The 22,684-nt window shown below is 46.7% G+C and overlaps 1 protein-coding gene across 2 annotated transcripts in view; it reads right to left on the bottom strand.

Moving 5' to 3' along the window:
- The window catches only part of FAM120B (family with sequence similarity 120 member B), a 1,542,581-nt gene that overhangs the window by 1,246,676 nt on the left and 273,221 nt on the right, over positions 1-22,684 (bottom strand). The gene's annotated exons all lie outside the window — the stretch shown is intronic.

The following is a 22,684-nucleotide window of genomic DNA, read 5'->3' as shown; positions in this document are numbered from 1 at the left end:
GATTCTAAAATGGTGTTTGTGTTCTCTTCTGTGACTCCAACCCAAGTCGAGCCCTTTGTTCCACTTTTTGGCGGGCTTCTCCACAGAAGCCCTCCAAAGTGGTGCCACTGTGTTTGGGGTACGTAGGAGGGGTGGAGGGGAATTTAGGTACCCTGGACTGAGTTGCCTAGGCAACTCAAGTCGCACTCCGCCCTGATTGGCCCAAGTGGTGAGCCGGCCGGCTCACTACTTACCATGTTTGAGTGACAGCTAGGCTGAGTGAATGGGGGTTTGCTGCATAAAAGCAGGGCTTTGGGGACTGGAACTTCAGAAGTCGCCACAGGACCTAAGAATCCGACGAGGGAGAAGCTGAGCCAATCTGCCACGACACCACCACCGTTGGAGCCCTGCTGGACTGCCTCACCACTTTTCCAACGACAGAGGAGATCTCCCGCCGGAGAGTCTTCTTCCTTTGACTGGTGGGGATAACCAGTTTCACCGTCTTTTCGCTTTCCCGACGTATCCCGTGGCTGCCTTGCCCGTGCCAAGCACCCCGGCAACCGGGATACCACGTTTTACCATGAACGCGAGACAAAGGTACCACCTTTAACCGGAAAACTCTGTGGCTGGTTTCTGCCCTGCTAGCGCAACGACCTTCATCTTTCCTCCAAGTCGAGATCTTCTCTTCCCCTGGACGACAACGCAACTTTTACCCACTACCAGGAACAACTGCCACCGCTGGAGGATCCTTCCCACTTAAGGTACCGTGTCCCGCCTGGCTTCCCTTGCTACCGACTGTACGGGGTAGATTTAGCCCCCGGCTTTTGAACCTGGGTTAGCCTGGGACACCTTGGCTAAACTTTTCTAAGCCTCTCACAACGCTTTTCTGAACCCTCTGCAAGACTTTCTAAGCCTAGTGTAACTGTGTGATCTTGGGAGCATTTGTGCTCTGCTCTCTAAGAGTGGGCCCAGCCTTTGGACTTTGACTCACCAGTGACTTTTTGCTCTCTGCCTTGCTAACAGTGTTCTGGAATCGTAGAGTGGTGTACCTCTTCCTATTCTGTCTCCCCCCCCCCTTTTTCATAAACTTATTAGATTGCAATCTAGTTAAGCGCTCACCTCTGTATGAAAATAAGTGGTGTTTTACTGTGATTTTCTAATAGGGAAAAAGGGGTGTATATATCATAATAGTAACTGTGTTTAGAATATTTTACAATAAGAGTGCTGGAGTATTTCAACTGTGTGTTTTTAAATAAATAATTATATACTTTGATACCAAAGCTCTGGTCAGTGTTTGCTTGTATTATTGTATCTGAGTGCCTATTGAGTATACTTTGCATACTGCCTAACTCTTCTTGAGGGAAGTCTGACTGCTCAGCCACAGCTACCAGGTAAATCTGGGTGGTACAGACTGCTACCAAGTGGGTTTACTGCCAACACCTGTAGTCTTAAATCTTTTGCAGTGGTCCCTAAGGGAACTGCACAGGTTTCTGCCTAACAATGAGCCATCACCTGGGGATGAAAACGTGGCCACAGGGACGTGTCGAGCACTACTCCGATGTACTGGAGCCTCTGAGTTGGTGTGAAATGGGACTTCTTTAAGTTGAGGGAGAAGCCCAGCTTGTGGAGGGAGTGGTGGGTGACTGACAGATAATCCAAGACTTGCTCGGGAGAGCGCTCCCTGATCAACCAATCGTTCAGGTAGGGGTAGACGTGAATCCCCCCTTTCCTGAGGTGCGCTGCCACCACTACCATGAGCTTGGTGAAGACCCTCGGGGCGGAGGTCAATCCGAACGGCAGGACCCGAAACTGAAAGTGCGAGTCGCCAACCGTGAACTTCAGGTACTTCTTGTGCTTTGGATGTATCGGCACGTGAAAATAAGTGTCCTTGAGGTCGAGAGACAACAACCAGTCCTGAAGTTGAAGGGCCTGGAGGACTTGAGAGAGAGTAACCATCTTGAACTTGTCCTTCCTGAGGAGTTTGTTCAAACCGCGCAAGTCCATGATGGGTCTCAATACCCCATCTTTCTTGGAAATAAAAAAATAAGGGGAATACCATCCCTTGTTCCTCTCCGCTACAGGCACCAGTTCTATGGCGCCTTTCTCCAGCAGGGAATGAATTTCCTGCGCAAGGAGCGGATCCAGACTCTTCAAAGAGAGATTCCCTGGTGGATCGTCTTGAGGCCTCTGCTAGAAAGGAAGACAGTAGCCATGGGTTATGATCTCCAGAACCCACACTTCTGAAGTAATGGCGCGCCATTCTGCAAGATGCTGCGCCAGCCAGCCTTCCCCCAACCGGCGAACCATGGGACATGACTGAGCTGAAGCAGCTGCGGCGTTGCCTGAGGGCAAAGAGGCAACAGCCCGAGCATCCCTTGGCACCTCGAGTACCTTGTTTTCCACCTCTGGCACTCCTACCGTGGCCCCTCTGACTGGCAGCTCCTCTCGCTTCACCAAAGGATGAGTAATAACGAAAGGAATCTCCCCTCCATTGCTGTCCCCTAGGACGTAAAGGCGGAGGTTGGCGAACTGCAGCGCCCAACGACTTGTCTGCAGCTTTGGAGGTCTGCAAACTCTGAAGGCTCTCGTCAGCCTTGCTGCCAAAAAGATGTTCCCCGTCAAAGGGCATGTTGAGGAGCCGGGCCTGCACATCAGGAGCAAACCCTGACTTCCGCAACCATGCAAACCTGCGTATCACAGTGCTCGCCGCCATGGACCGGCTGACGCAATCTGCCATGTCCAAACCCGACTGAACGGCTTCACACATGGCATCCTTGCCATCCTGAACCATGGCAAGGAAACCATCCCGTTCGTCACCTTCGGGAATATGTTCAGCCGCTAAGGAAACACAGTTCCACAGAGTGTGCGTGAAACGTGACAAGGCACATACGGAGTTGGCTGCCTGAAGCGCCATACCCACAGAAGAAAACACTTTCTTCGTCCAGCCGTCAAAACGCTTGTCGTCCCTATCAGGAGGGATGGTAGGATACGACGACTGCTTTGTCGGGGCCGTAGTCGTCTGCACCACCAAACTCTCCGGAGTGGGGTGCTTGGTCAAGTAGCAGTGGTCGCTACTGGCTGGGCGGTATTTTCGCGGCAAAGACTTGCCCACTGCCGGGAGACTCTCGGGAGCAGTCCAAGCCGCCGCCACCCTCCTCTGTAGAGCCATATGGAACGGCAATACCGGGTCAGTTGGTGGACCTTGGTCGAGGATATCCGTAAGGTCATCCTGAAGAAAATCCCCTGGGGGAGCAGACCATCCCAAGTACTCTGTGGCCCTGGACATAAGGCGCCGGTACGAGGAGTCGGCATGAGTGCCAGGCTCAGGCCTACAAAACTCCACCTCCGGAGAGGTGTCCAGCCCACTGGCATAGTGCAGGGATTGCCGCAGGTCTTCAATCTGGCTAATCTTGTCCGGTACCGTATCCGGAACCATGCCATCATCAGAGCCCTCATCCACCTCTGAAATAAACTCAAGCTCGCGGAAAGAAGGCACAGAATGCGGAATAAAGCCATGCTTGGCCTTTGCCAGAGCCTTTCTAGGCGGTTCCACCGAGCCCCCGCGAACCCCCGTCGAAACAGCCTCAAAAGGCGTTGAGGGCATCGAGTGAATCGGCGTTGACGCCGAACGTGGCGCCGACACAGTCCTCGAGGCTGGGGCCCCGAGCGTGTCCCTCGACAGCCGGGGCGCCGATGGCGTCGACGACTTCTTCGAAGGCGGGGCCTCGAAAAAGTCAGTCGACGACCTCGGCGCCACCGGTGTCGATGTCTTCCTTGAAGACACCACAGGTTAACACGGTCTCGAGCGCGTCGAGGACCGGGACCTGGAACGGGCATGCTGAGAACGATTCCCCTTGTCCGAGCGGGACCTCTCCCGTGAATCGTGACGACTACCCGAGCCCGAAGGCATGCGAGCCGTGTCTCTCGACCGATCATGACCGACCCCACTCAGAGGCGCGGATGGACCAGTGCCCTGCGATTCGTGAAACGCCAACATTTTCTTCCCGAAGGAAGCCCCTTCCTCTGGCGTCGCATGCTTGGTGGGGTAAGCGACCCATCGACGGGCGGAGTCCTCAGAAGAGGACGGGGAAGGTGACCAATGACGGCGCTTCCAGGAGTGCCTCGAAGAGGCAGAGGAGTGGTGGGACCGACTCCGGGACCGAGAACCACTGGACTTCCGACGGCGACGCGGAGAGTCGCCCCTCGAATCATCCGTAGAAAGCCCCGCAGATCTCGACTTCCGTGGCTTGGACACCTTACCCATCGATAACTTCTTCTTGCGCTCCAGCAAGGCTTTTGACGTGAGCGACTGGCAGGCGACACAGTTATCCATGTCATGGGCCTCCCCGAGGCACCAGAGTCAGGCGTCGTGCGAGTCCGTAACCGACATCTTGGACCCACAGTCCCCGCACTTCTTAAAGCCCGGACACGGTGTGGAGGACAAGGTAGACATCTTCACAAAGAAAGACTTCACAATACGAAACAGGTTCGAAGAACCGAGAAAGAACATGAACTCCAAAGAGTCGAGGCGCGCCGAGATCTCCAAAGCGAACACGTTCGTGGAAAAAACGGAACTGAGGCTAAAGAGCGTCATGCGTCCTACTTATAGCATCCAGTGACGTCAGCCGTCGGAGGAGGTCCTCGAGGGCGGTGTATCGACGTCATCGAAGCAGGACGCAGACGCCCCAGATTTTCCAAAGCAGCACAGCTGTGGTGATTACTGTCATAGATATGGAATAGGTCGGAGGATCCAATCCCCTTGAAATGTACAGTATCAGTATATTTGTAGTGATACATACTTAAATGCCCAGGTGGTTGCTAGGGAGATTATTGTTGCCTGATACGTCAGGAACGATTTCAAGATTAGGTACAACATTTGCAGTAGGATTAACAACAAGATAATTTTTTGTGATGCAGGCACCATGTTTGCTGATTGTAGCGAGGGCAGCCAGCCAGAGCATTTGCTTTGGTCGAGAGGCTGACATCAATATCGTTGGCAGGGTTACAGAGCCCAGAAATCCAAGCCGGGTCTCATGGACAACTTTAATAACACTAGCCTTCAAGGCAAGGCCAAGAGTGCCAGCTTTGCTGACTGTCACAGAAGCTGGAAACTTGGATCTTTGTTTCATAGCGCGAGGATATGTAGGGACTTTCAGGACAGTACTTGCAGTGGTGGATGGATCAGGTCCCAGGCTGTGTGGCTTGTGGGTGAGCAACTGTACTTTGGCAGCGGGGTGCCATGTCATTTGACTGCGTTTACGGCGAGGGGCGAGGCTACTCATTATAGCAGGTTTGAATGGGTGTTGTGTCCTTAGTGTATAAGCAGACAATGAGGTTCGCAAGCTGAGGCGCTCATTTCTTCGATGCACTGCTCGCTGTTTGGTGGACCGGCGATCGTGCTAGGACAGGCGCGTGGCAAGGCCCACAAGGTATGGTAGTAGGCAATGTGAGTTTACACATTAGCAAGCCTTGGTTAGTGGTGATAGAGGTAAGGTATCGCCTGGGAACTGTGTTAGGTAACAAATTCGAGGGAGGGATGGAAGTATGAGTAGGTAACACGGGTGCCATGCTAAGTTTAGTGATGAACGGTTGGCAGACAGGAGGTACATACCATAGGCTTGCGGCGGGTGGCTTCCAGTGGCCTGAGAAGACCAGACAGGGGTCTTGGGAAGAGGCCTTCTCTGTGAGCCTTTGCTGGTGGCCGGCATCGCCAGCGGCTCCCAAGCCCAATTCCAATTTCAATCTCAGCAGGCCAATAATAATTGCCATATAGTCGATACAAGTTCAACGTTTCCCCTTTTTCTTTGGGATGATGAACAAAGGGGAGGCAGCAGAAGACTTGGACGGATGGACAAATCCAGTTCTCGAGGACTCAGTTATATATACTTGCAAATGCTGGTCCTCAGCGCGCGTGAGAGGGTATGAAAGACCACAAGGTATACAGGCCTCAGGCACAAGAACACCAGGGCAGTCATATTCTCAATGGGGCGGTAACATCTCAGACAACCTTTTGTCGAAGACGTCCAAGAACCCCTGAAAACAGCCAGGCAATGTTAGGTACAGTGCCAAAAACGTACCTCTGTGAGGACTGGTTCGATGTTAGATGGACCACAATGATGATAGGGACAGACTCCGGTGTGATTCTCTACAGTAACGCTAACTATAACAGAAGGTCAGGGAAACCCATGCGGCGACTGCCATGGAAAGGGAAAACCCCTTCTTCATAGTAATAACATCGGGAAGGTAGAGCAGAGTCAATGAGGAGATCCTGGGCTGGAAGGAGCTGATGGCTGGAGTAGATGATGGCAAGTAACACAAGACACCAAGGGAGCAATAGAATAATTGAGTGGTTGAGGAATGAGAACAAACTCTCGGAAGTAGACTGAGAAGCAAGGAAGAAGGTGTAGAGCAAGGCGGGCACAAAGAAGGGAGACAGAATTAGAGCTGAGAGCTGAAGCGCAGGAACAGAGAGCAAGAGTGCTGGAGCTGAGAGCAGCAACGCCGGTGAGGAAGGAACAACAGAGGCTTCCACACAATTGTTTACCTAAGTGTTGAGACGCAAGTTTCCGCAGCTCCGGCATGATTTATAAACTCAGTGGCATGTGAGTCGAGGATAGCACCATCTTGGAGTGATGTCAAGGCGTCACAGTGTCTGCTTCCCGGTGGTCTTCTTGAAAAGGAAAATGTGTTCTGAAATGGAAGCCATCTTGGAATGGGTACAGTAAGTGAATTATAACTTGCTCTGTGTTTCCAATGCCGACAGAGAGACCATCGTGATGGGCAGTGAGCTGTGACAGGTAAGACAAAATGTACATCCCCAAAGTTGTGCGGGGAAATGCTTAGGAGTTTGCTGGGAGCGTCTATATGGGTCTTACTTTGAAGACAGGCTTCTTAGCAGTATGAAGAACAGAAGGTTAATGACTTCTCGTCCTAGTCAATAGCGGGATTATGTTAGGCCAACCATGGCAACCCTAGAATGCCGCCAAACTGGATCAGCTCTGAATGACTGGATTGACACACTATCAGTAGGTCACTCATGCATTGTGTAATTGGACTGGAAGATAAACTGGAGCCATCTACTGTTCTCACAGCCTCAGGCCTTTCCTTATCAATTAACGGAATGCCATGCTTTTGTGTGAACGTGACATCAATGTAAACACGCTGCGCTCCCGAATCAAGGAAAATATCAATAGATAAGGATTTGCCCGCACGAACATAAAGCTTTGCAGGTATGCAAAAATGGGAATATGACAACGGATTTATAGGCAGGACTTCAGAACTATCCAAGCTCATCCAAGTGACCCCACCTGCGGATGAGCTGTATCATTTCCCGGACTCCAGCTAGGTTTTCTCAGACATTTGTTCGCAATGTTTCCGGGTTTCCCTCAATAGAAACAAAGGGCTGATATCAGTCATTGTCCTTTTTCCTCTGGGGTTAAAGGACCCGAAAGCTCCCTATCTGCATAGGTTCAGATCCATCAGAAGCCTTGGCCACAGGGACTGGCTCGGCTACTGGAGGAACGGCAGAGAAAGTGGGTGTAAATACATTCAATTTCTCACCTCTTCGCTCTGCTAAACGGACATCCACTAGGTCTGGATAGTCAGTTGGCAAAGAGGGTATTATGGCTAGGGCATCCTTTCACTAATCTTTAAGACTGCAGTAAAACAAGGTGGCTTTCTCTTCCTCAGGCCACAATGTTTCCACACATAACTGATTAAACCAGGTTTTTATAAACCATAAGATACTTTTTCCTTTGATAGATCCATTAACTCCAGGTCCGTCACCTGGTATTTATGGCGGGTGTCAAACACCTTTGCCATCTCAATAGTTAGCGCCCTGAAATCATATAGCAAATTATAATTTCTGAAGGTACTCTGGAGGGTGGAAGTTCCAGGGTCCTACAGGGTGCTGCACCAGGGTGATATATGCCTTGCATTGGAGTGTCGCACTTTGGGCGACTCCTCCCGTCCCCCACTGTGGGTGTTTAGGTGTGAGCAAGCTCCCTACAAATCTGATGACTACAGCTACCATAGGTCTTGCAGCAGAGTCAACATTGATTGATGACACATACACTGGCTCTTTGCTGCAATTGAGATTGCCTCTCTGATGACTTGATGATCACAGAAACAAGTTGGAGGAGAACATCGGTACCTGTGGAGGTGAATTTTGCAGAGAACCAGAGTGCGCCCCTTCCATCCAGTGCTGATTTGATAGATATATATATATATAGTATCTTCCTAATACATTAAATATACAATCTTCTTCTAAGTACTACAGTAAAGTTATACACTGTGTTTTCTAAACATGAGTCGTGCGATTAGCTTCGGATAGCAGAAGACAGGAAGGAACATAAAATGCCCTTTATCTTCGTCTGTCTGTTCAACGCTGGTAAATTCCTTTAGGTTAGCATTCCTTTAAATAAGCATTCTTTACAGAGATGCATTCACCAGCCTTCGTTCATTTTCTGCATCTGACATGAAAACTACATAAGTGAGCAAAGAAACCTGAATGGAATCTGAATGGCACACTTCAATGTGAGCGCCTAGGCTAACACAGAATACCACAAAATAGATGCATTTTCACAGATGGAAAGAGCCAAAATTAAGAAACTTAAAAGGTGGCAGTCAGTGCGACTGATACAAAACCAGCAGAAGGGAAGCCCCTTACCAATTCACAACGTATATTCTGTTCAATTGGAAATTGAACAGCTATGTTCATCATGATGTCAATGCATGTGGCGTAGATTCCAATTGTTATCTGTAAATGATTTAAAAAATAGGGAATAAGGTGTACTCGTCTATGCTAAAGTGTATGGTGCCGAGATCCCTTACCTTATGTTATAGAATGAAATATACATTCACGGCTGTATTTGGCCCTCCGCTGGAGTCCCGTGGTAAGCTCATGAATGCGATTACTATGAATGTTTATATAGAAGAAGTGACATCATGCATTGTATGTCTGATGCATTTGACCGCGGTGTCCTGTACCCGTGGTGTTGCTTGACATCCCTGTCAAATGTACAATGTAATATGGTGCAAGCCCGTATAAATCTAATAATTTCCTGTGAAATATCCTTAAATGGTAATCCACTCTGCTAAATGGTCATAAGAACCTAGTAGGGCCTGTGAAGAATACATGAATAACACTCATGGGTCTAACTGGTGACCAAAGATACAAAGCCTAATGTGAAGGTGGCAAGGTAGTCACTCTGCACTGCACTGAATCATTCATCAGACAAACTAATGGAGAACTAATTTGAGTTATTGTTAAATGACTTCATAACCGCTTCCAATTAATTTTCTATTCTATGAATGTGTACTCCATTAGTTTGTCTTAGAGAATGAGACTTTGCCACCTTCACATTAGGTTTTGTATCTTCCAACTAATTGTCGATCACACAAATCAGTTTTAGTTATGTTTTTAATATGTATAAAATGTGCATGGCTTTGTTAGTATTAACATTTTGCCTCAGTTACTCACTTTAATTTAGCATACGTTTTACATGTTTGATTTTTTATACATAGTATAATGACTAATGTGCTTTAAATGTTAATAACTTTAAATGCATACTACAGCACTGGAGACGCCCCTCTCCTCCCACATTTAAAATGTGGTTGAATGCACTCACCTGGACTCAGACCTGCGAAGAGGAATACATTAATTCCATCCTTATACATTCCCGTCCAAGAAATGTCTGGACTGTATTCTGTAGCTATCTCATCAGACAAGCTGATGGAGAAACGGAACCCCCGGAATCGCCGCCCATGCAGGACCAAACCGGTCCCTAAAGTCAACAAACCAGTATGTACTAAGCAAACATGCCTGTATCTATTTTTCTATTTTTCATTGTTATATGTGATCTATATCTGTGTATGTGTACGACAATGCTTGCAATGTGAAACTGCTGCTAACATCCTCCAATAAATAAAAGTTTTAAAAAAAATGTTACTAACTGTAAATGATAAATGTGTATATATTAAGGTTATTTGTTGAAGTGAATGTTACTAAGTTTTTTCTGTATATATTTGAATTGTTTTTTTTAGTTTGGTGTATGTTTTATTTTTATGTTATGTTTATTGTTCACTAAATATTATATTTGCAATGATTACATGTAGTTAGTTATTGTATATAGTAGTGTTTATCTATATTTTGGTATTGTACATTTATGGTTACTTTATTTTAAAAAGAAATTCTGTGCTTTTGCCATGCGCCCAGGACATTGGCTCTTATGGCACCGGTGGCGGTTACGTCGCTATTGAATGCACCTCCACGTTGCATTCGTGACATGGAGGTAGCGTTCTAGTGTTCTCCCATCATGGCCGCCACTGGGAGGTACTTATTCCAGGTACTCCCAGCGGACGGCGCGTTGCAACCGTTTGGCTAGTTTTCTCTTGTCTCGGTTAACACGCACCTAGTTTTCCTCTTTGTGTTCCATGCCGGAACGGTTTTCTCTTTGTTTTCTCACAGGACCTTCCCGCTTCGCTTACCTTTTATTCTGCCTTTTCTCCCCTGCCGGATCTCCGGCCCCTATTTTTCTCAGGCTTCTGGCTGTTCGTGGCTCACTTTCAGCGGATCCTCCTTTTCCTTTGCCACTCTCTCGTGGAGTCTTTGTTCCGTGACTCCTGTCACGAGCATGCCTCCCTCTTTGCTGCTATTTGGATTCCTTTGTCTCCTACCTACGGTGCTTCCTTGGAGCCACCGTGATAAACTGTCTCAATCCCTCTGGACACATTATTGCTGCAGCCCTAATACTAACCCAGTCCAGTGGATTTCCTGAGTCTCAGCCGTGCAGATTTTCAACCATTCTTCACAGTCAAACAGACAGGGTTTTTTCTACCTTTCAGGTTTTTTCCCCACTTACAGTCTTCTCCGGGACAGGGGCCACAGGACTGCAGCCTACAGGCGGCCACTGTGGCTTCTACCCGAGGCAGGCACATTCCTTGCAAGAAAGAAAAGGACTACCTTTCCCGGTGACGCCTGTTACAGGACAGCTCTGAGCCAAGTACTTCAGGAGGGAGCTGAAGCTATTGGGTCGGGGGGAGGACAAGCAGGATTTGGACAGCATTTCATTTTTTTTATTGCACTTTGTGTAGGAATTATGCTTCGGTATATTATAATTTAAGTTTATTATGTAGTAATTCTGTATTACAAAAATGTTTTGTCCTTTGTTTTAACATTTATTATCAATGTACATTCAGTCTACTTAATAGTTTTACATTTTATACAATTACTTGTTTCTGTGTGTATAATTGTTAATATTTTATGATATTGTTTGCTTTGAAATGTATGGGTGAGGTTAGGTTATCATGAGATTTCATTGTAATCTATATACATATATATACAAGTCAAAATTGTTTGTGGGTTTGTGGCTTGGCGAAGCGTTGGTGTATGGGAGGCGAAGAAGTATAGGAGGCAAAGATGAGGCATAGGGGAGGCGAATGGACCGGAGAGGCGAAGATGAAGGCAGATAGCATGCCAGAAGTTTCCAAACGGTTGCTATATAAAGAGGTGCGACAGGCATTTCGGTTCATCTCTTACGAATAGTGCTAAAGGGTTATTTCACGAGTGACTGTGTGAATGAGTCAGCCTTGGTGCAAAAAATTATTTTGGCAATGAAATGAATAATCAGATTCAGTATATGCTTCCGGGAACAGTTACTGAGTACAACTCAATCGATAGAGTGGTGGATGCCGACAAAGCCGTAAACTATCAAACAGAATTCCTCAACTAACTCGACCCCCCCCGGAATGCCGCCACATCACCTTCAACTGAAAGTTGGGTCACCCATCATGCTGCTTTACAAGCACGACCAACCCAGGCTGTCTAATGGCACAAGGCTGTGCATTAAAAAACTGCTGCCCAATGTAATTGAAGGGACAGTTTTGACCGGGAAGGGAAAAGGAGAAGATGTATTCATCCCCCGCATTCCACTCATTCCGACAGACATGACATTCAGTTTCAAGCACGTACATTTCCCGATCAGGCTGGCATTTGGTATCACAATCAACAAGGCAGAGGGCCGTTCAATCAAGTGCACCGGTATCGACTTGGAATCTCCTGGTTTCTCCCACAGGTGTTATATGTCACGTGTTCTAGAGTGGGTTTCCCAAATCAGTTGTTACAACTGGAAAAACAAAATATGTTGTTTATAAACAAGCCTTACAATGAACATGTTCTTTGGTAATATTAAACTTTAGGTCCATAGTTGGTGGAACCGTCGTCATCATGTCACCCATCATGCTGCTCAGGAATCTCCATGTTGTTCTCACGTGCAGTTATACATTTCAGAATGAGATTTTAAGAAGAACAAAAAATGGTGCTGTGTAGTCTTTATAAGAAAACATTTTTTAAATATTAAATCAAAAAATGTAGTGTATTTTTCTTTTCACTTTTCTTAAAGAACCTTTCCAAAAAGCGTAAAGCTACCTTAAGGTATTTGTAACAAATTGTACCTATGAGAAAATGAAACCCTGTGCAACGCCGGGTTTATAAGCTAGTAGAATATATTTTTATTTCTTGATGAAGTTTATCATGTTGTTACCTTAACATTATTATGTCTAATGTTAGCAGACTTTAATTTTTTGTTGATTTAACATTAACACTTTTGTAAAAAAAAAGTTTTTCAATAATTTTAACTTTTTGTACAGTTACGTGGTCGTTTTTTTTTCTAGTGTTATGGAGTGAGTGTTTATACTTCGAGTTTCATGGTTGAAGTTGTAGTGATATACAGTGAGTGTTAGTACCTTAGCGTTGCTATTTCCACTCTTGGTACACTTGACTTCGTTAGATGCACCTTAACTCTTGATTTAAAAAGTTTTTTTAATCTAGAATGTCTGTGTCTTTTTGTGGGGAGTACTGTGTTTAGCATGTGAGTGTATGCAGTGTGAGTAATTGCTGTATGACTGTATTACTGTATGCATATGAGCCATATGCTTTACATTTGCTACATGTTCTCAATAGTTATCATAGATATAGTAGTGCACATGTACAAAATACACATCTTCTACATGCAACTGTGCATTGATTCTGAGCATTTGTGCTAATAGCATAGCAACACATGGTGTAAGTGCATCTTAAGTATGTGGTGCAATGGCATGTGTGGTAAAGTGTGTGGTGTGTGTCGTAGAAGTGTGTATCTTATGAGCGTGGGTCAGAAGAGGGTATATTGTAGGGCCATGTGGGGTATGAGTGTGTGTCATAGAAGCATTGGCCATAGGAGCATGCATAGTAAGAGCATGCAAACTAAGAGCATGCGAAGTAAGAGCGTGTGTCGCTGGAGCGTGTTCTAAGGAAGTCATGGTATCAACAGTAAGACAAACACAAGTGACCACAGTTCACAGTGTTTATTGAACTTCCAAAAGGGTTTGAAAAATGCCCATCTAATCCTAAATCTATAGATGGGAGCAAGCTACGACCATCAAATTATAATAACGCAGTCCTAGTGGTGTCATGTCAAAATAAAAGGGCCTCTACTAATAAACCTATTGCCAATTGTTACCTCTAAATACAAATGGTGTGGTAAACAGCGTTACGAAAAAGAAAGAAGTGTTCACAAAATTATATGTCAGGTTGTTCAGGCCGTTGGCCTCCCCTCCCATGTTTTCAGCACGGGACAAGGCAGTACACTCGAGCTTAGCACAGTCTCTGGCTTCTCTAGCAGAAGGAAACAGTTAAAATATTAGCATCAGGGCCTTCCGTGCCCAAGTCTCTGTCTTTCAAAGTCTCTTCTTTCAGAGGGCCTGATGCGACAAACAATAAGTTCTCTTACTCTTAGGATTTCACAAGTACTCAACTTTCTTAGGCGATTCACTATTCACCTCGGATCCTCCTCAGCCGGGCTCAGACCATCTTAACTCAATATTAGAAGGATATTCATACATCCAATTTCTCTGATGATTAACGGTTCACCCTGATCCCCCTCAGCCAAGCTCAGATCCTTTCAACACAATGTTCAATCAGTCTCCCTCTGCCGGGCTAGGCCCGATTCCAATTTCCAATTTACTTTTTAAGACAAACTTGCTTTAACCAAAAGCTCTTAGCTCATCTCCCTCCGCCGGGCTTGAAACAACTTCATCTATTTTGTCATCAACTTTCTTTAAGCTGTTAACATCAAAGACTTACGAATGTGCACAGGGTTTTTTACTTGACCCGTTGCAGGACCACTTATATTTCACAATTCTTTCTCTTTTGACACCTTTCAGTTGGATATCTTATAGAGACTTTCAAATGAGCACAAAAGTGGTACCGGACCACTCTGTCTAAGGTATTGTATCTCAGTTTCAAAGTTCAATCACTCATCTGTTGTTCAATTTGCTTGTGTCGATTACCACATACGCATCATACACTATACGCTTCAGTTTTCACTTATACAATGTTGCTACTTGCAACCTTGGCTTCAACACAGACCGGTTTGGTATCAGTCTCCCCAACTCACCAGCTGTGCTGACTTCACTGGTGCTGCTTTGCTGTAGGAGCTAAGGACAGTACCATGGCGGCAAGCAATTCTCCTCAGCTTGACTATCGACGCGGGAGAGCCCCGGGTACCTCCGGCATACAATCCAGGATTGTTCATCCTTGATTCCTGGTCTTATGTTTTCTATTCTCAAAGGTTCATGAAATTAACAGTCTTTCGTTGAAAAGGTCAAGGGCACTTCCCCTCCTTGCGATCCCCTTCGGTTTTGCCATATTTCACCTTACATTAAACTGCCATCTTGGAATTGCTGCTTCCTCGTGTGCTTTGCCTCGCTCAGAGTGTGCTCTTGTGCTCCCCCTTATATCTGTGTGGGGAAGTGTAATGGAAGTCGGGTGTGTCTAATGGTCAGTAATTGCCTGAGCCTGCCTGACCATTGTATTGGGACATGTCGGTTATACGGCTCGGGTGTTAGTCCGTTTTCTCTCATAGTGAGCTGTCTGTGAGAAAGTGTTTGTGTCGGGAAAGGGGGGGGGGGTTGAGTTCCTAAGTATCCTACCTGGTAGGATGGGGTAAAGGTGCTAAAGGAAGGGGAAAACACATCTCGCCATTCGGTGTCCCACTCCCCGAAGACCCCTCACCCAGGTGATACTCCCGCACTGGTCCACCCCCAGGAACTGGATCCAAAAGCGATGGCCGTGTCGTGGCTACCTATATGACAGATCCCCGGGGAATAACGGGTGAGACAACTTCAAGTTTCTTGTTTCTCAGTGTGTTATAAAAGCGTGTGTTGTGGCACTGTGTCATAGGATTATTTGTTGTACGTCATAGGAGTGTGTTGTAGGAGCCCATGTAGGAAGAGTGTGTCATAAGGAGAGTGTGGCATAGGAGTATTTGTTGTAGGAGTGTTTCATGTATGGATCATGTATTGTAACAGTGTGTGTCATAGTAGCATGTGTCATAGGATCCTGTGTTGTAGGATTGTGTGTGTCGTAGGAGCACATGTCATAGGAGCGTTTATCATAGGAGCCTGCATTGTGACAGTGTGTGGTGTAGGAGCGAATGTCATAGGAACGCGTGTCATAGGAGCACATGGTAGGAGTGTGTTTTGTAGGACTGATGTCATAGGAGCATGTGTTGTAGGGGTGTGTGTTGTAGGAGCACGTGATATAGGAACATATGTTGTAGGGGTGCGTGTGGTAGGAGTGTGTTGTAGACATGAATGTTGAAGCATGCATAGTCAGATTGTGAGTTTTTCCCAAAGGCTGCCACTGCTGCCAACAAGCCCTGCCCACCATCCAGAGCATTTTACTTATATGCACCCAGCACCACCTGTGAGGTTGAAGCCCACAGGGGACAGGGTGTAGGTGTTTGCTCCTGCATGTGAAAAACCTGAAGGCATCTTCGCACCTATTCCCTTTGGATCGTCTTCTCAGTGGCCAGGGAAAGGCCATCGCTCTTGGATCCTGACTCTGGGGGAAGGGTCCTTGAGGAGTGGATGTCTTTAGGCAATGCATGGTATCCCCCTTTCCCCGTTGATAATAAACCTTACCCTCCTCCCCATACCTTCATAGGTTGTTGCTAATCACTTCCTCTAATTTGCCATATGTCATACCACTCTAATACTAGGATGAGGAAGAGGCAACTAGGAGTTGTACACACTAACATACAATTACACCACTTTGGTAATGAGACGAGGAAGAAGCCTGAAAACTATTGGGAGGGTTAGGAATGTCCAGAGAACACCAATAAGTGTGTTCAGACAATTGGAACCAAGGGTTTGCACCTGCAACCTGTCAATATGTTAGAGGTGCATAAAAAGGTGGAGCCGACAGCAAGGAAGGGAAAACTAGCAGGAGAGATGCCGGGTCTGGAGAGACGAGACTGAGAGGAGAGAGTTTCTGCATAGGAGGGGGATGCTGAGGAGGGTCCTGCCTGGTGGTCAGGTGTCACAGCCTATGTATGGTATCCCAGTTGCCGCAGATACTACTCTCCCAGTTATGGAAAAGTATCCTTCTGTCTTCGAACACGAAAGTCTCTAACGTGAAATGCCAAAGACCTCCCCCCCAAAAGCTCAGCCTACAATGAATCTATTCCACCTGTCAGGCTGAGCGCTTGAGTGAAAAGGCAGGAGCAGACTCATCAGAGCTAAAGGAGGGAAGAACAGAGCAGACGTTCAGAATGCAGCCAGGTATTGCCGAATCAACAGCAAACAACACCTCCCAAGTACCCACTCTTACCTGTTCCGTAGGAAAAATGTACCAGTAACCTACTAGTAATGGACACAGAGGGGAATTCTAATATCAACGGTGAAGGAGGAGTGCACCAGTGCCTCAGGACCTCAGTGCTGCAAAGCGTCCCAAGAAGATATCCACAGTGTTCCAAAGTAGGCTCAGCAAAGCGTCCCAAAGAATATCCCAAAGTGATCCAAACCGATTTCAGCAAAGCGTCCCAATATGTCCAAAGCAATCCAATTGTAGATTCAGCAAAGCGTCCAAAAAACACCCAGAAATAACTTAAAGAGAATTCAGCAAAGCGTCCAAATTAAACAGTGTCAAAAATGATTGTTGGAGTAAACAAAATTAAGGGCAAAGGAAATAAGCGTTACTTCACGCTAGTTCCTTTATTATCGTGCTCGAGTAAAAAAAAACGTCACAGCCAGAGGACTTTAACAAGTGGAGGTCGAGATGCAAGCCGAGTTCAAGGATTCCGGGGAAATCAGTCGAAGAGGGGCGGGCGTCGGAAACAGGAGGGAAAAGGCAGGGGCGAAGGCTTGGATTCAGCACAGGATTCAAGATCAAAACAGGAGTCAGGAAACAACGCTCGAAACTAACACAGTTTAGGAGCGCTGGGCACTCGAACAGACAGTATTAAATACGGTCTTCAGAAGACACGGCAACGTGGTGCGTGCGTGTCACGTGACTAACATAGCAGGAAGATGGGAATTGTAGTTTAATGGGTTCTGTGTGTTGAAGAGCGCTCATATAAACGCCATGGCAATTTCCAACAAAAACGGGATGTGACACCAGGATGCCGGGCTTTTGCCAAAGAGAAACTGTGACTGCGGGGCCCGAGCAGGCAGAAAAGGGTCAAGGCTGACAGAGTCCCCTCTGTCTGGTGCCCACAGCTAGAGCTTTGGGGCACAGAGGACTTAGTGCTGCAAGCCACCAGTAGCGTTTGCGAGCGAGGAGCAGAGCTACCGGCAACCCACAGCGGGATTCGATGTCTGGAGATGTGTGTGCCAAGCTCAGATGGGAGAGAGAACATCCAGAGGAGCCGCAGAGCTGGGCACTACTGGTGGTACTGCAGGGCATATGGTGATGCCAGCTGAATGAAATTATGTGCAAGTGACAGTGAACCCAAAGGAAGGGGTTTTTGAATACTACGAGCATTACTGAATACTGAACTGGAGGAAAACTAAGCAAGCATTATTGAATCTTGAATTAAAGCAAAGCTTTAAAAAGCCTATGAATGAAATGAAACCAGGTGTGAAACACATATTGAACGTTTAAAGAAAAAGAATAAAACGCTGTGAATAAAGTGGAAAGAAAGTGATGAGCACTTATGAAGATTGTGAAAGCAAGGTGGTGAAAGAAAGTGGACACAACTGACTAGGTTGTGTGAAAGAACACATTGTGGCAAAACCAACAGACTGTCAAGGAGAAGCCAAACTGAATCTGAACCAAAGCCCAGGTGCAGTGAGAAAGACACCTGTGTGGCCAAGAGAGCCTAGAGTTATAGGTTGCGTGACCTGTAATGGGTGTACCGTGTGGTTCGACAAATGCGCCTAGAACGAGAATACCCTGTCTGGAAAAAGCCAAGGAAAGTCAAGATAAATAATTTCCACTTGTGAATTAGATTACTGAAGTGAATACGGAAGATAGCAATCTGTATAGACTTATTGAAGAGCCTGAAGGATTGTAAAGTTGACTTGGAACAGGTTTTGAGACTTAAGAGACTTGAACTGATTGTTATTGTTATTTGCACTTCTAATGCGCTGACAGCCCACAGGCATCAGGGCGCAGAAAACAGCCAGATGAGAAAGCAAAAGACAGAAATAAAACAGAGAGGAGCTTATCTGAAAACAATGGTTTTCACTCCCTTTCGAAACTCCAAAAGGTCAGTTTCAGCATGCAACAGTTTAAGAAGCTTTTTCCACAAAGAGGCGACCTGATAGATAAAAGACCTGCCCAGCCCACTGACCCTCTTACTCCTGGGGGCTGACGGGCATATTCCTTCACTAGATCTAGTGAGCCTGGTCGGAATATAGATCTTGACATGCTCTTTAAGGTAGGAAGGGGCCTGGCAATTTATACATTTGTGTACCAAAGTCAGTGAATTAAAATGTACACAAGCCTCCACAGGAAGACAATGAAGGTTTCTTCTGTGGGCAGCGATAGGTTTGTGTCTAGAAACATTCTTGACGATGTGGACCGCATCATTTTGCAGGACTTGAAGTTGCCTATGATTGTTTTTGCTAGCCCCCAACATGAGGGCATTGCAATAATCCAGCCGGGGCATCACAATGGCACGTACCAAAGTAGCACAATTAGCCTCTGAAACATAAGGCTTCACTAGCCTAAGGAGGCTTAAAGTGCACCGAGCCTTGTTCACAATACTCTCAGCATTGGCATTAGTATTCAGAGAGGGTTCAAAAACTACTCCCAAAGTTTTGACCGTGTCCATATTTTGAATGGCATGGCCTTCCACAGAGAAGGAGGCATACTGTGGGTCCAACTTGGATCTTGCCTGGGATGAGCCAAACAGCATCATCTCTGTTTTTTTAGTATTTAGGCACATTCTGTTGTAAGTCATCCATTGCTGAATTGAGGTGTACACTTTATTTATTAAGGCAAGGTCCTCTGTGTACGTGCAGCTTAATTGGAAGACGAGCTGGGTGTCATCAGCATATTTATTTTTGCATTTATAGAGCGCACTACAGCCCACAGGCATCGAGGCACTATGAAGGAAATGTAAGCAGGCTTGATTCAGGGTTACAGGAATGCAGCCCAGCAGACGTTACTTAGTACAGTATGCTTAGTTACATTTACATGGAAACATTCGGGGTTCGGCGAAAATGCCACCCAACAGGGAAAAACTAGTGACAAGCCGGTAAGTAGCAAACATCATGCAGCACACAGATAGAACATGTGGACTGTCAAACGAAAAACCTGGTTCTGATGGCTTTCCTAAAGGCTGCATTAGAGTCAATCAACTTTATCTGGGGGGGGGGGGGGGAGTTCCAGAAAGTGGCAGCCATATTTGGTAAGCAAGCGCCACTCACCCGCACTCTGCGGGTAATGGGTGCAGTGATTCTGTTGGAATATGCAGCTCTGCAGGGTCTGGATGGAGTGTGGAGGACAATTCTTTGAGCTAAGTAGGGGGGAGCCAACCCGTGAAGACATTTGTGCATCATGGCTCGAGTTTTGAAGACAATCCTTTCCTTGACGGGGTGCTAGTAGACCTTCCTCCTGACTTCTGAAATGTGGTCTCTTCTTGCGATGCCAGTTGCAGCCCTCAGAGAGTTATTTTAGGCTAGTTGAAGTGTGGCCAAATCTTTGCGGGCGGTCCCTACAGAGAGAGCATTGCAATAGTCCAGCCTTGACCCGATTATTGCTCTAGCAATGGTGAGGCACTTCTGTTGGGATAGGAAAGGTCTGGCTGCGTTAAGAAGTTTGGAATGGTACGCTGAGGAGGATGCTATAGCATTAACCTGTCTATTCATGTACACACCCAACGTCTTAATGACTTGGGAAATGATGATGGGGATGTTATCAACTATAAAGGAGCATTATTGTTTGTCCAATTTACACAAGGCGGACGGGGAACCAATTAACAGTTTGGTCTTCTCACTACTGAGGCATAACCAGTTTTCTGCCATCCAGGATTGGATTGTTGACTAGATGGAGTTGAGGGTGTTTAGATCAGATAAACAATCACCCGAGAGGGGGATGAGCACCTGGGTGTCATCTGCATAGTTCATGTATGAGATGCCCAGGGCGTCCAAGATTTTGAACAGGGGCCTCGTGAAGAGGTTGTAGAGAGTTAGAGCTATGCAAGAACCTTGTGGGACCCCACTCTTAATGAGACTAGGGCTGGCACAAGAAGATTCTGAGAATACCTTCATCACTCTTTCCTGTAGGAAGGAAGTTATCCATGCATGGCCCACGGGGAGAAATTAGCTGCGGTGGAGAGGTGGTGGCAGAGGGTCTTGTGATCCACCAAATCAAAGGCAGCGGAAAGGTCAAGGAGAAGAAGGAGCACGGGTTTGCCTGCGTATCGAGGTTGTCCATTTGATTGATTTTTTAGGTCAAGCAGAGCCGTTTCAGTGCCATGCCGTGGCCGGAAGCCTGACTGCCGAAGACGAAGGTGGTGGTTATCCTCAATGAATTTTTGGACTTGCAGGTAAGCTGCTTTGTCCAGAATTTTTAGTAGAAAGGGCACAGTAGTGATAGGCCTGTAGTTCCCAGGGACCGATGGGTCGAGGGAAGGTTTTTTTAGGAGCAGTCGGACCCATGCTTCCTTGAGTCCAGTTGGGACATTGCCAGACTGGAAGGAAGAGTTAATGAAGGCAGTGATAAGTGGGGCAAGGTAAGAGGCAGAGTCTTGAATGACCTGAGCCGGGCAGGCGCACCCGTTACAATTAGAAGGTTTGATGGATTTGAAGAGGGCAGTGACTTCAAGTTCACTCATATCCTTGAAATCAAACACAGGGGATAGGTTGAGTGGGTTACCGGGGAGGTTGTATTGTGACAGTTGGCTAATAGGTTGGAGAGGGCCATTTGGTGGGCTAAGATTTTCGTGTGCAGGATTTCCAATTTATCAAGCATGGCAGATTGAATTTTGTTGCACCATGTCTCGTCCTCCAAGAGGCTAGGAGGCGGGGGTGCAGGAGACTCCAGCTCTCTAAAGATGGCAAAGATTTTGTTTGTCCCAGATTTGGCATTTTCAATACTGGTATTGAATGAGGCGGCTTTAGCCTGAATGATGGCAATGTTATAGTTTTTGGAAATAGCCTTAAAGGCTGCTTTAGAAGCATCATTGGGATGGTTTTTCCAAGTAGCAAGCGCTACCATTTTTTGGGAGCTAAATTCCATGAGCTCTTGGGTGAACAAGGCATTAGAGTGCTTTGCTTTCTTAGCTTTTTTAAAGGTGAGCGGAGCAACTATATCGAGAGCTTGGGTGATGACCCGATTAAATGCTGTTGCCAGAAGCTCTGGGTCATTAGGGAAAGGGGGCATGAGGGCGGGCACCGCGAGGTAGGGGGAGATATTCTCCTTGCGTGAGCTTCTCGAGAAAGCAGCAGGGAGTGGGATAGTAGACTTAGGAGGCTCCTTGGAAGTGATGCAATTACATTTAATGCAGTAATGGTCAGACCAAGGAATGGGGGAAATCTCAGAGACCAAGAGTGATCAATTGTGATGGGACACCCAATCGAGCGTGCAACCTTTAGAATGGGTAGGCTACGAGATGGCTTGGGTAAACCCTAAGGTAGATAAAGCTTTCTGTAGGGTGGAGGCATTAGCATCGTTGGGGTCATTGAGACCTAGATTAAGTTTGCCCAGGAGCATGATTTTAGATTTGTTTTTGAGGTTATCTGAAAGAGCGTGAATTCGGCAGTCATGGAAGTCAGTGGTGGGGCGCCACTGTTTTAGTATGAGGTAGTCAGAGGTCTGACCCAGTTCCCCATTGATCCTTCTGATGGTGAGCATAGTTTGTAAAATGGACACCCAGCCAGTCTACAGGATCACAAAAAAGAGGCACAATACACATTGAAAAGAGAAGGTGACATGAACGCCCCTTGAGGAACGCACAGCTTCAGGAGCTCCTCAGAGGAGTGTGCATTAGCCCAAACAATCCTTGACATGCGACCCATCAAAAAAGACCTAATCCATGCCAAGGCATTGTATGACATGCCACTGGAAGACCTCAGTCTATCCAGTAATTTGTTGTGGTTGACAAGGTCAAAGGCTGCTGATAAGTCTAGCAACATCAGCAGGCCGACCCTGCCTTGATCCATGACATGGAACATCTCTGATTTCATATCCAACAGGGCACTTTCTGTCCCGTAGTTGGACCGGAAACCAGATTGGCGAATTGTGAGTTGGAAAGTTGGAAGACCCGACGTCTTTGAGAAGGGAAACCCGAGACATGGGAACTGTGCTGTCACCTTGGGGAAGGGATCCCTAAGGCCTATGTAGGAACTGTGTTGTTTCCTTGGGGAAGGGATCCCCAATGTCTTGTTGGAACTGTTTTGAACTTCGGGAAGGGGGAGCTGGAGAGTAAGCCTGGAG

Source organism: Ambystoma mexicanum, chromosome 4p, assembly GCF_040938575.1.
Source record: "Ambystoma mexicanum isolate Mex_15411 chromosome 4p, UKY_AmexF1_1, whole genome shotgun sequence".
Classification (NCBI taxonomy): Eukaryota; Metazoa; Chordata; class Amphibia; order Caudata; family Ambystomatidae; genus Ambystoma; species Ambystoma mexicanum.
Note: the sequence above shows the minus strand (reverse complement) of the source record. Positions and strands in the feature narration are given on the sequence as shown.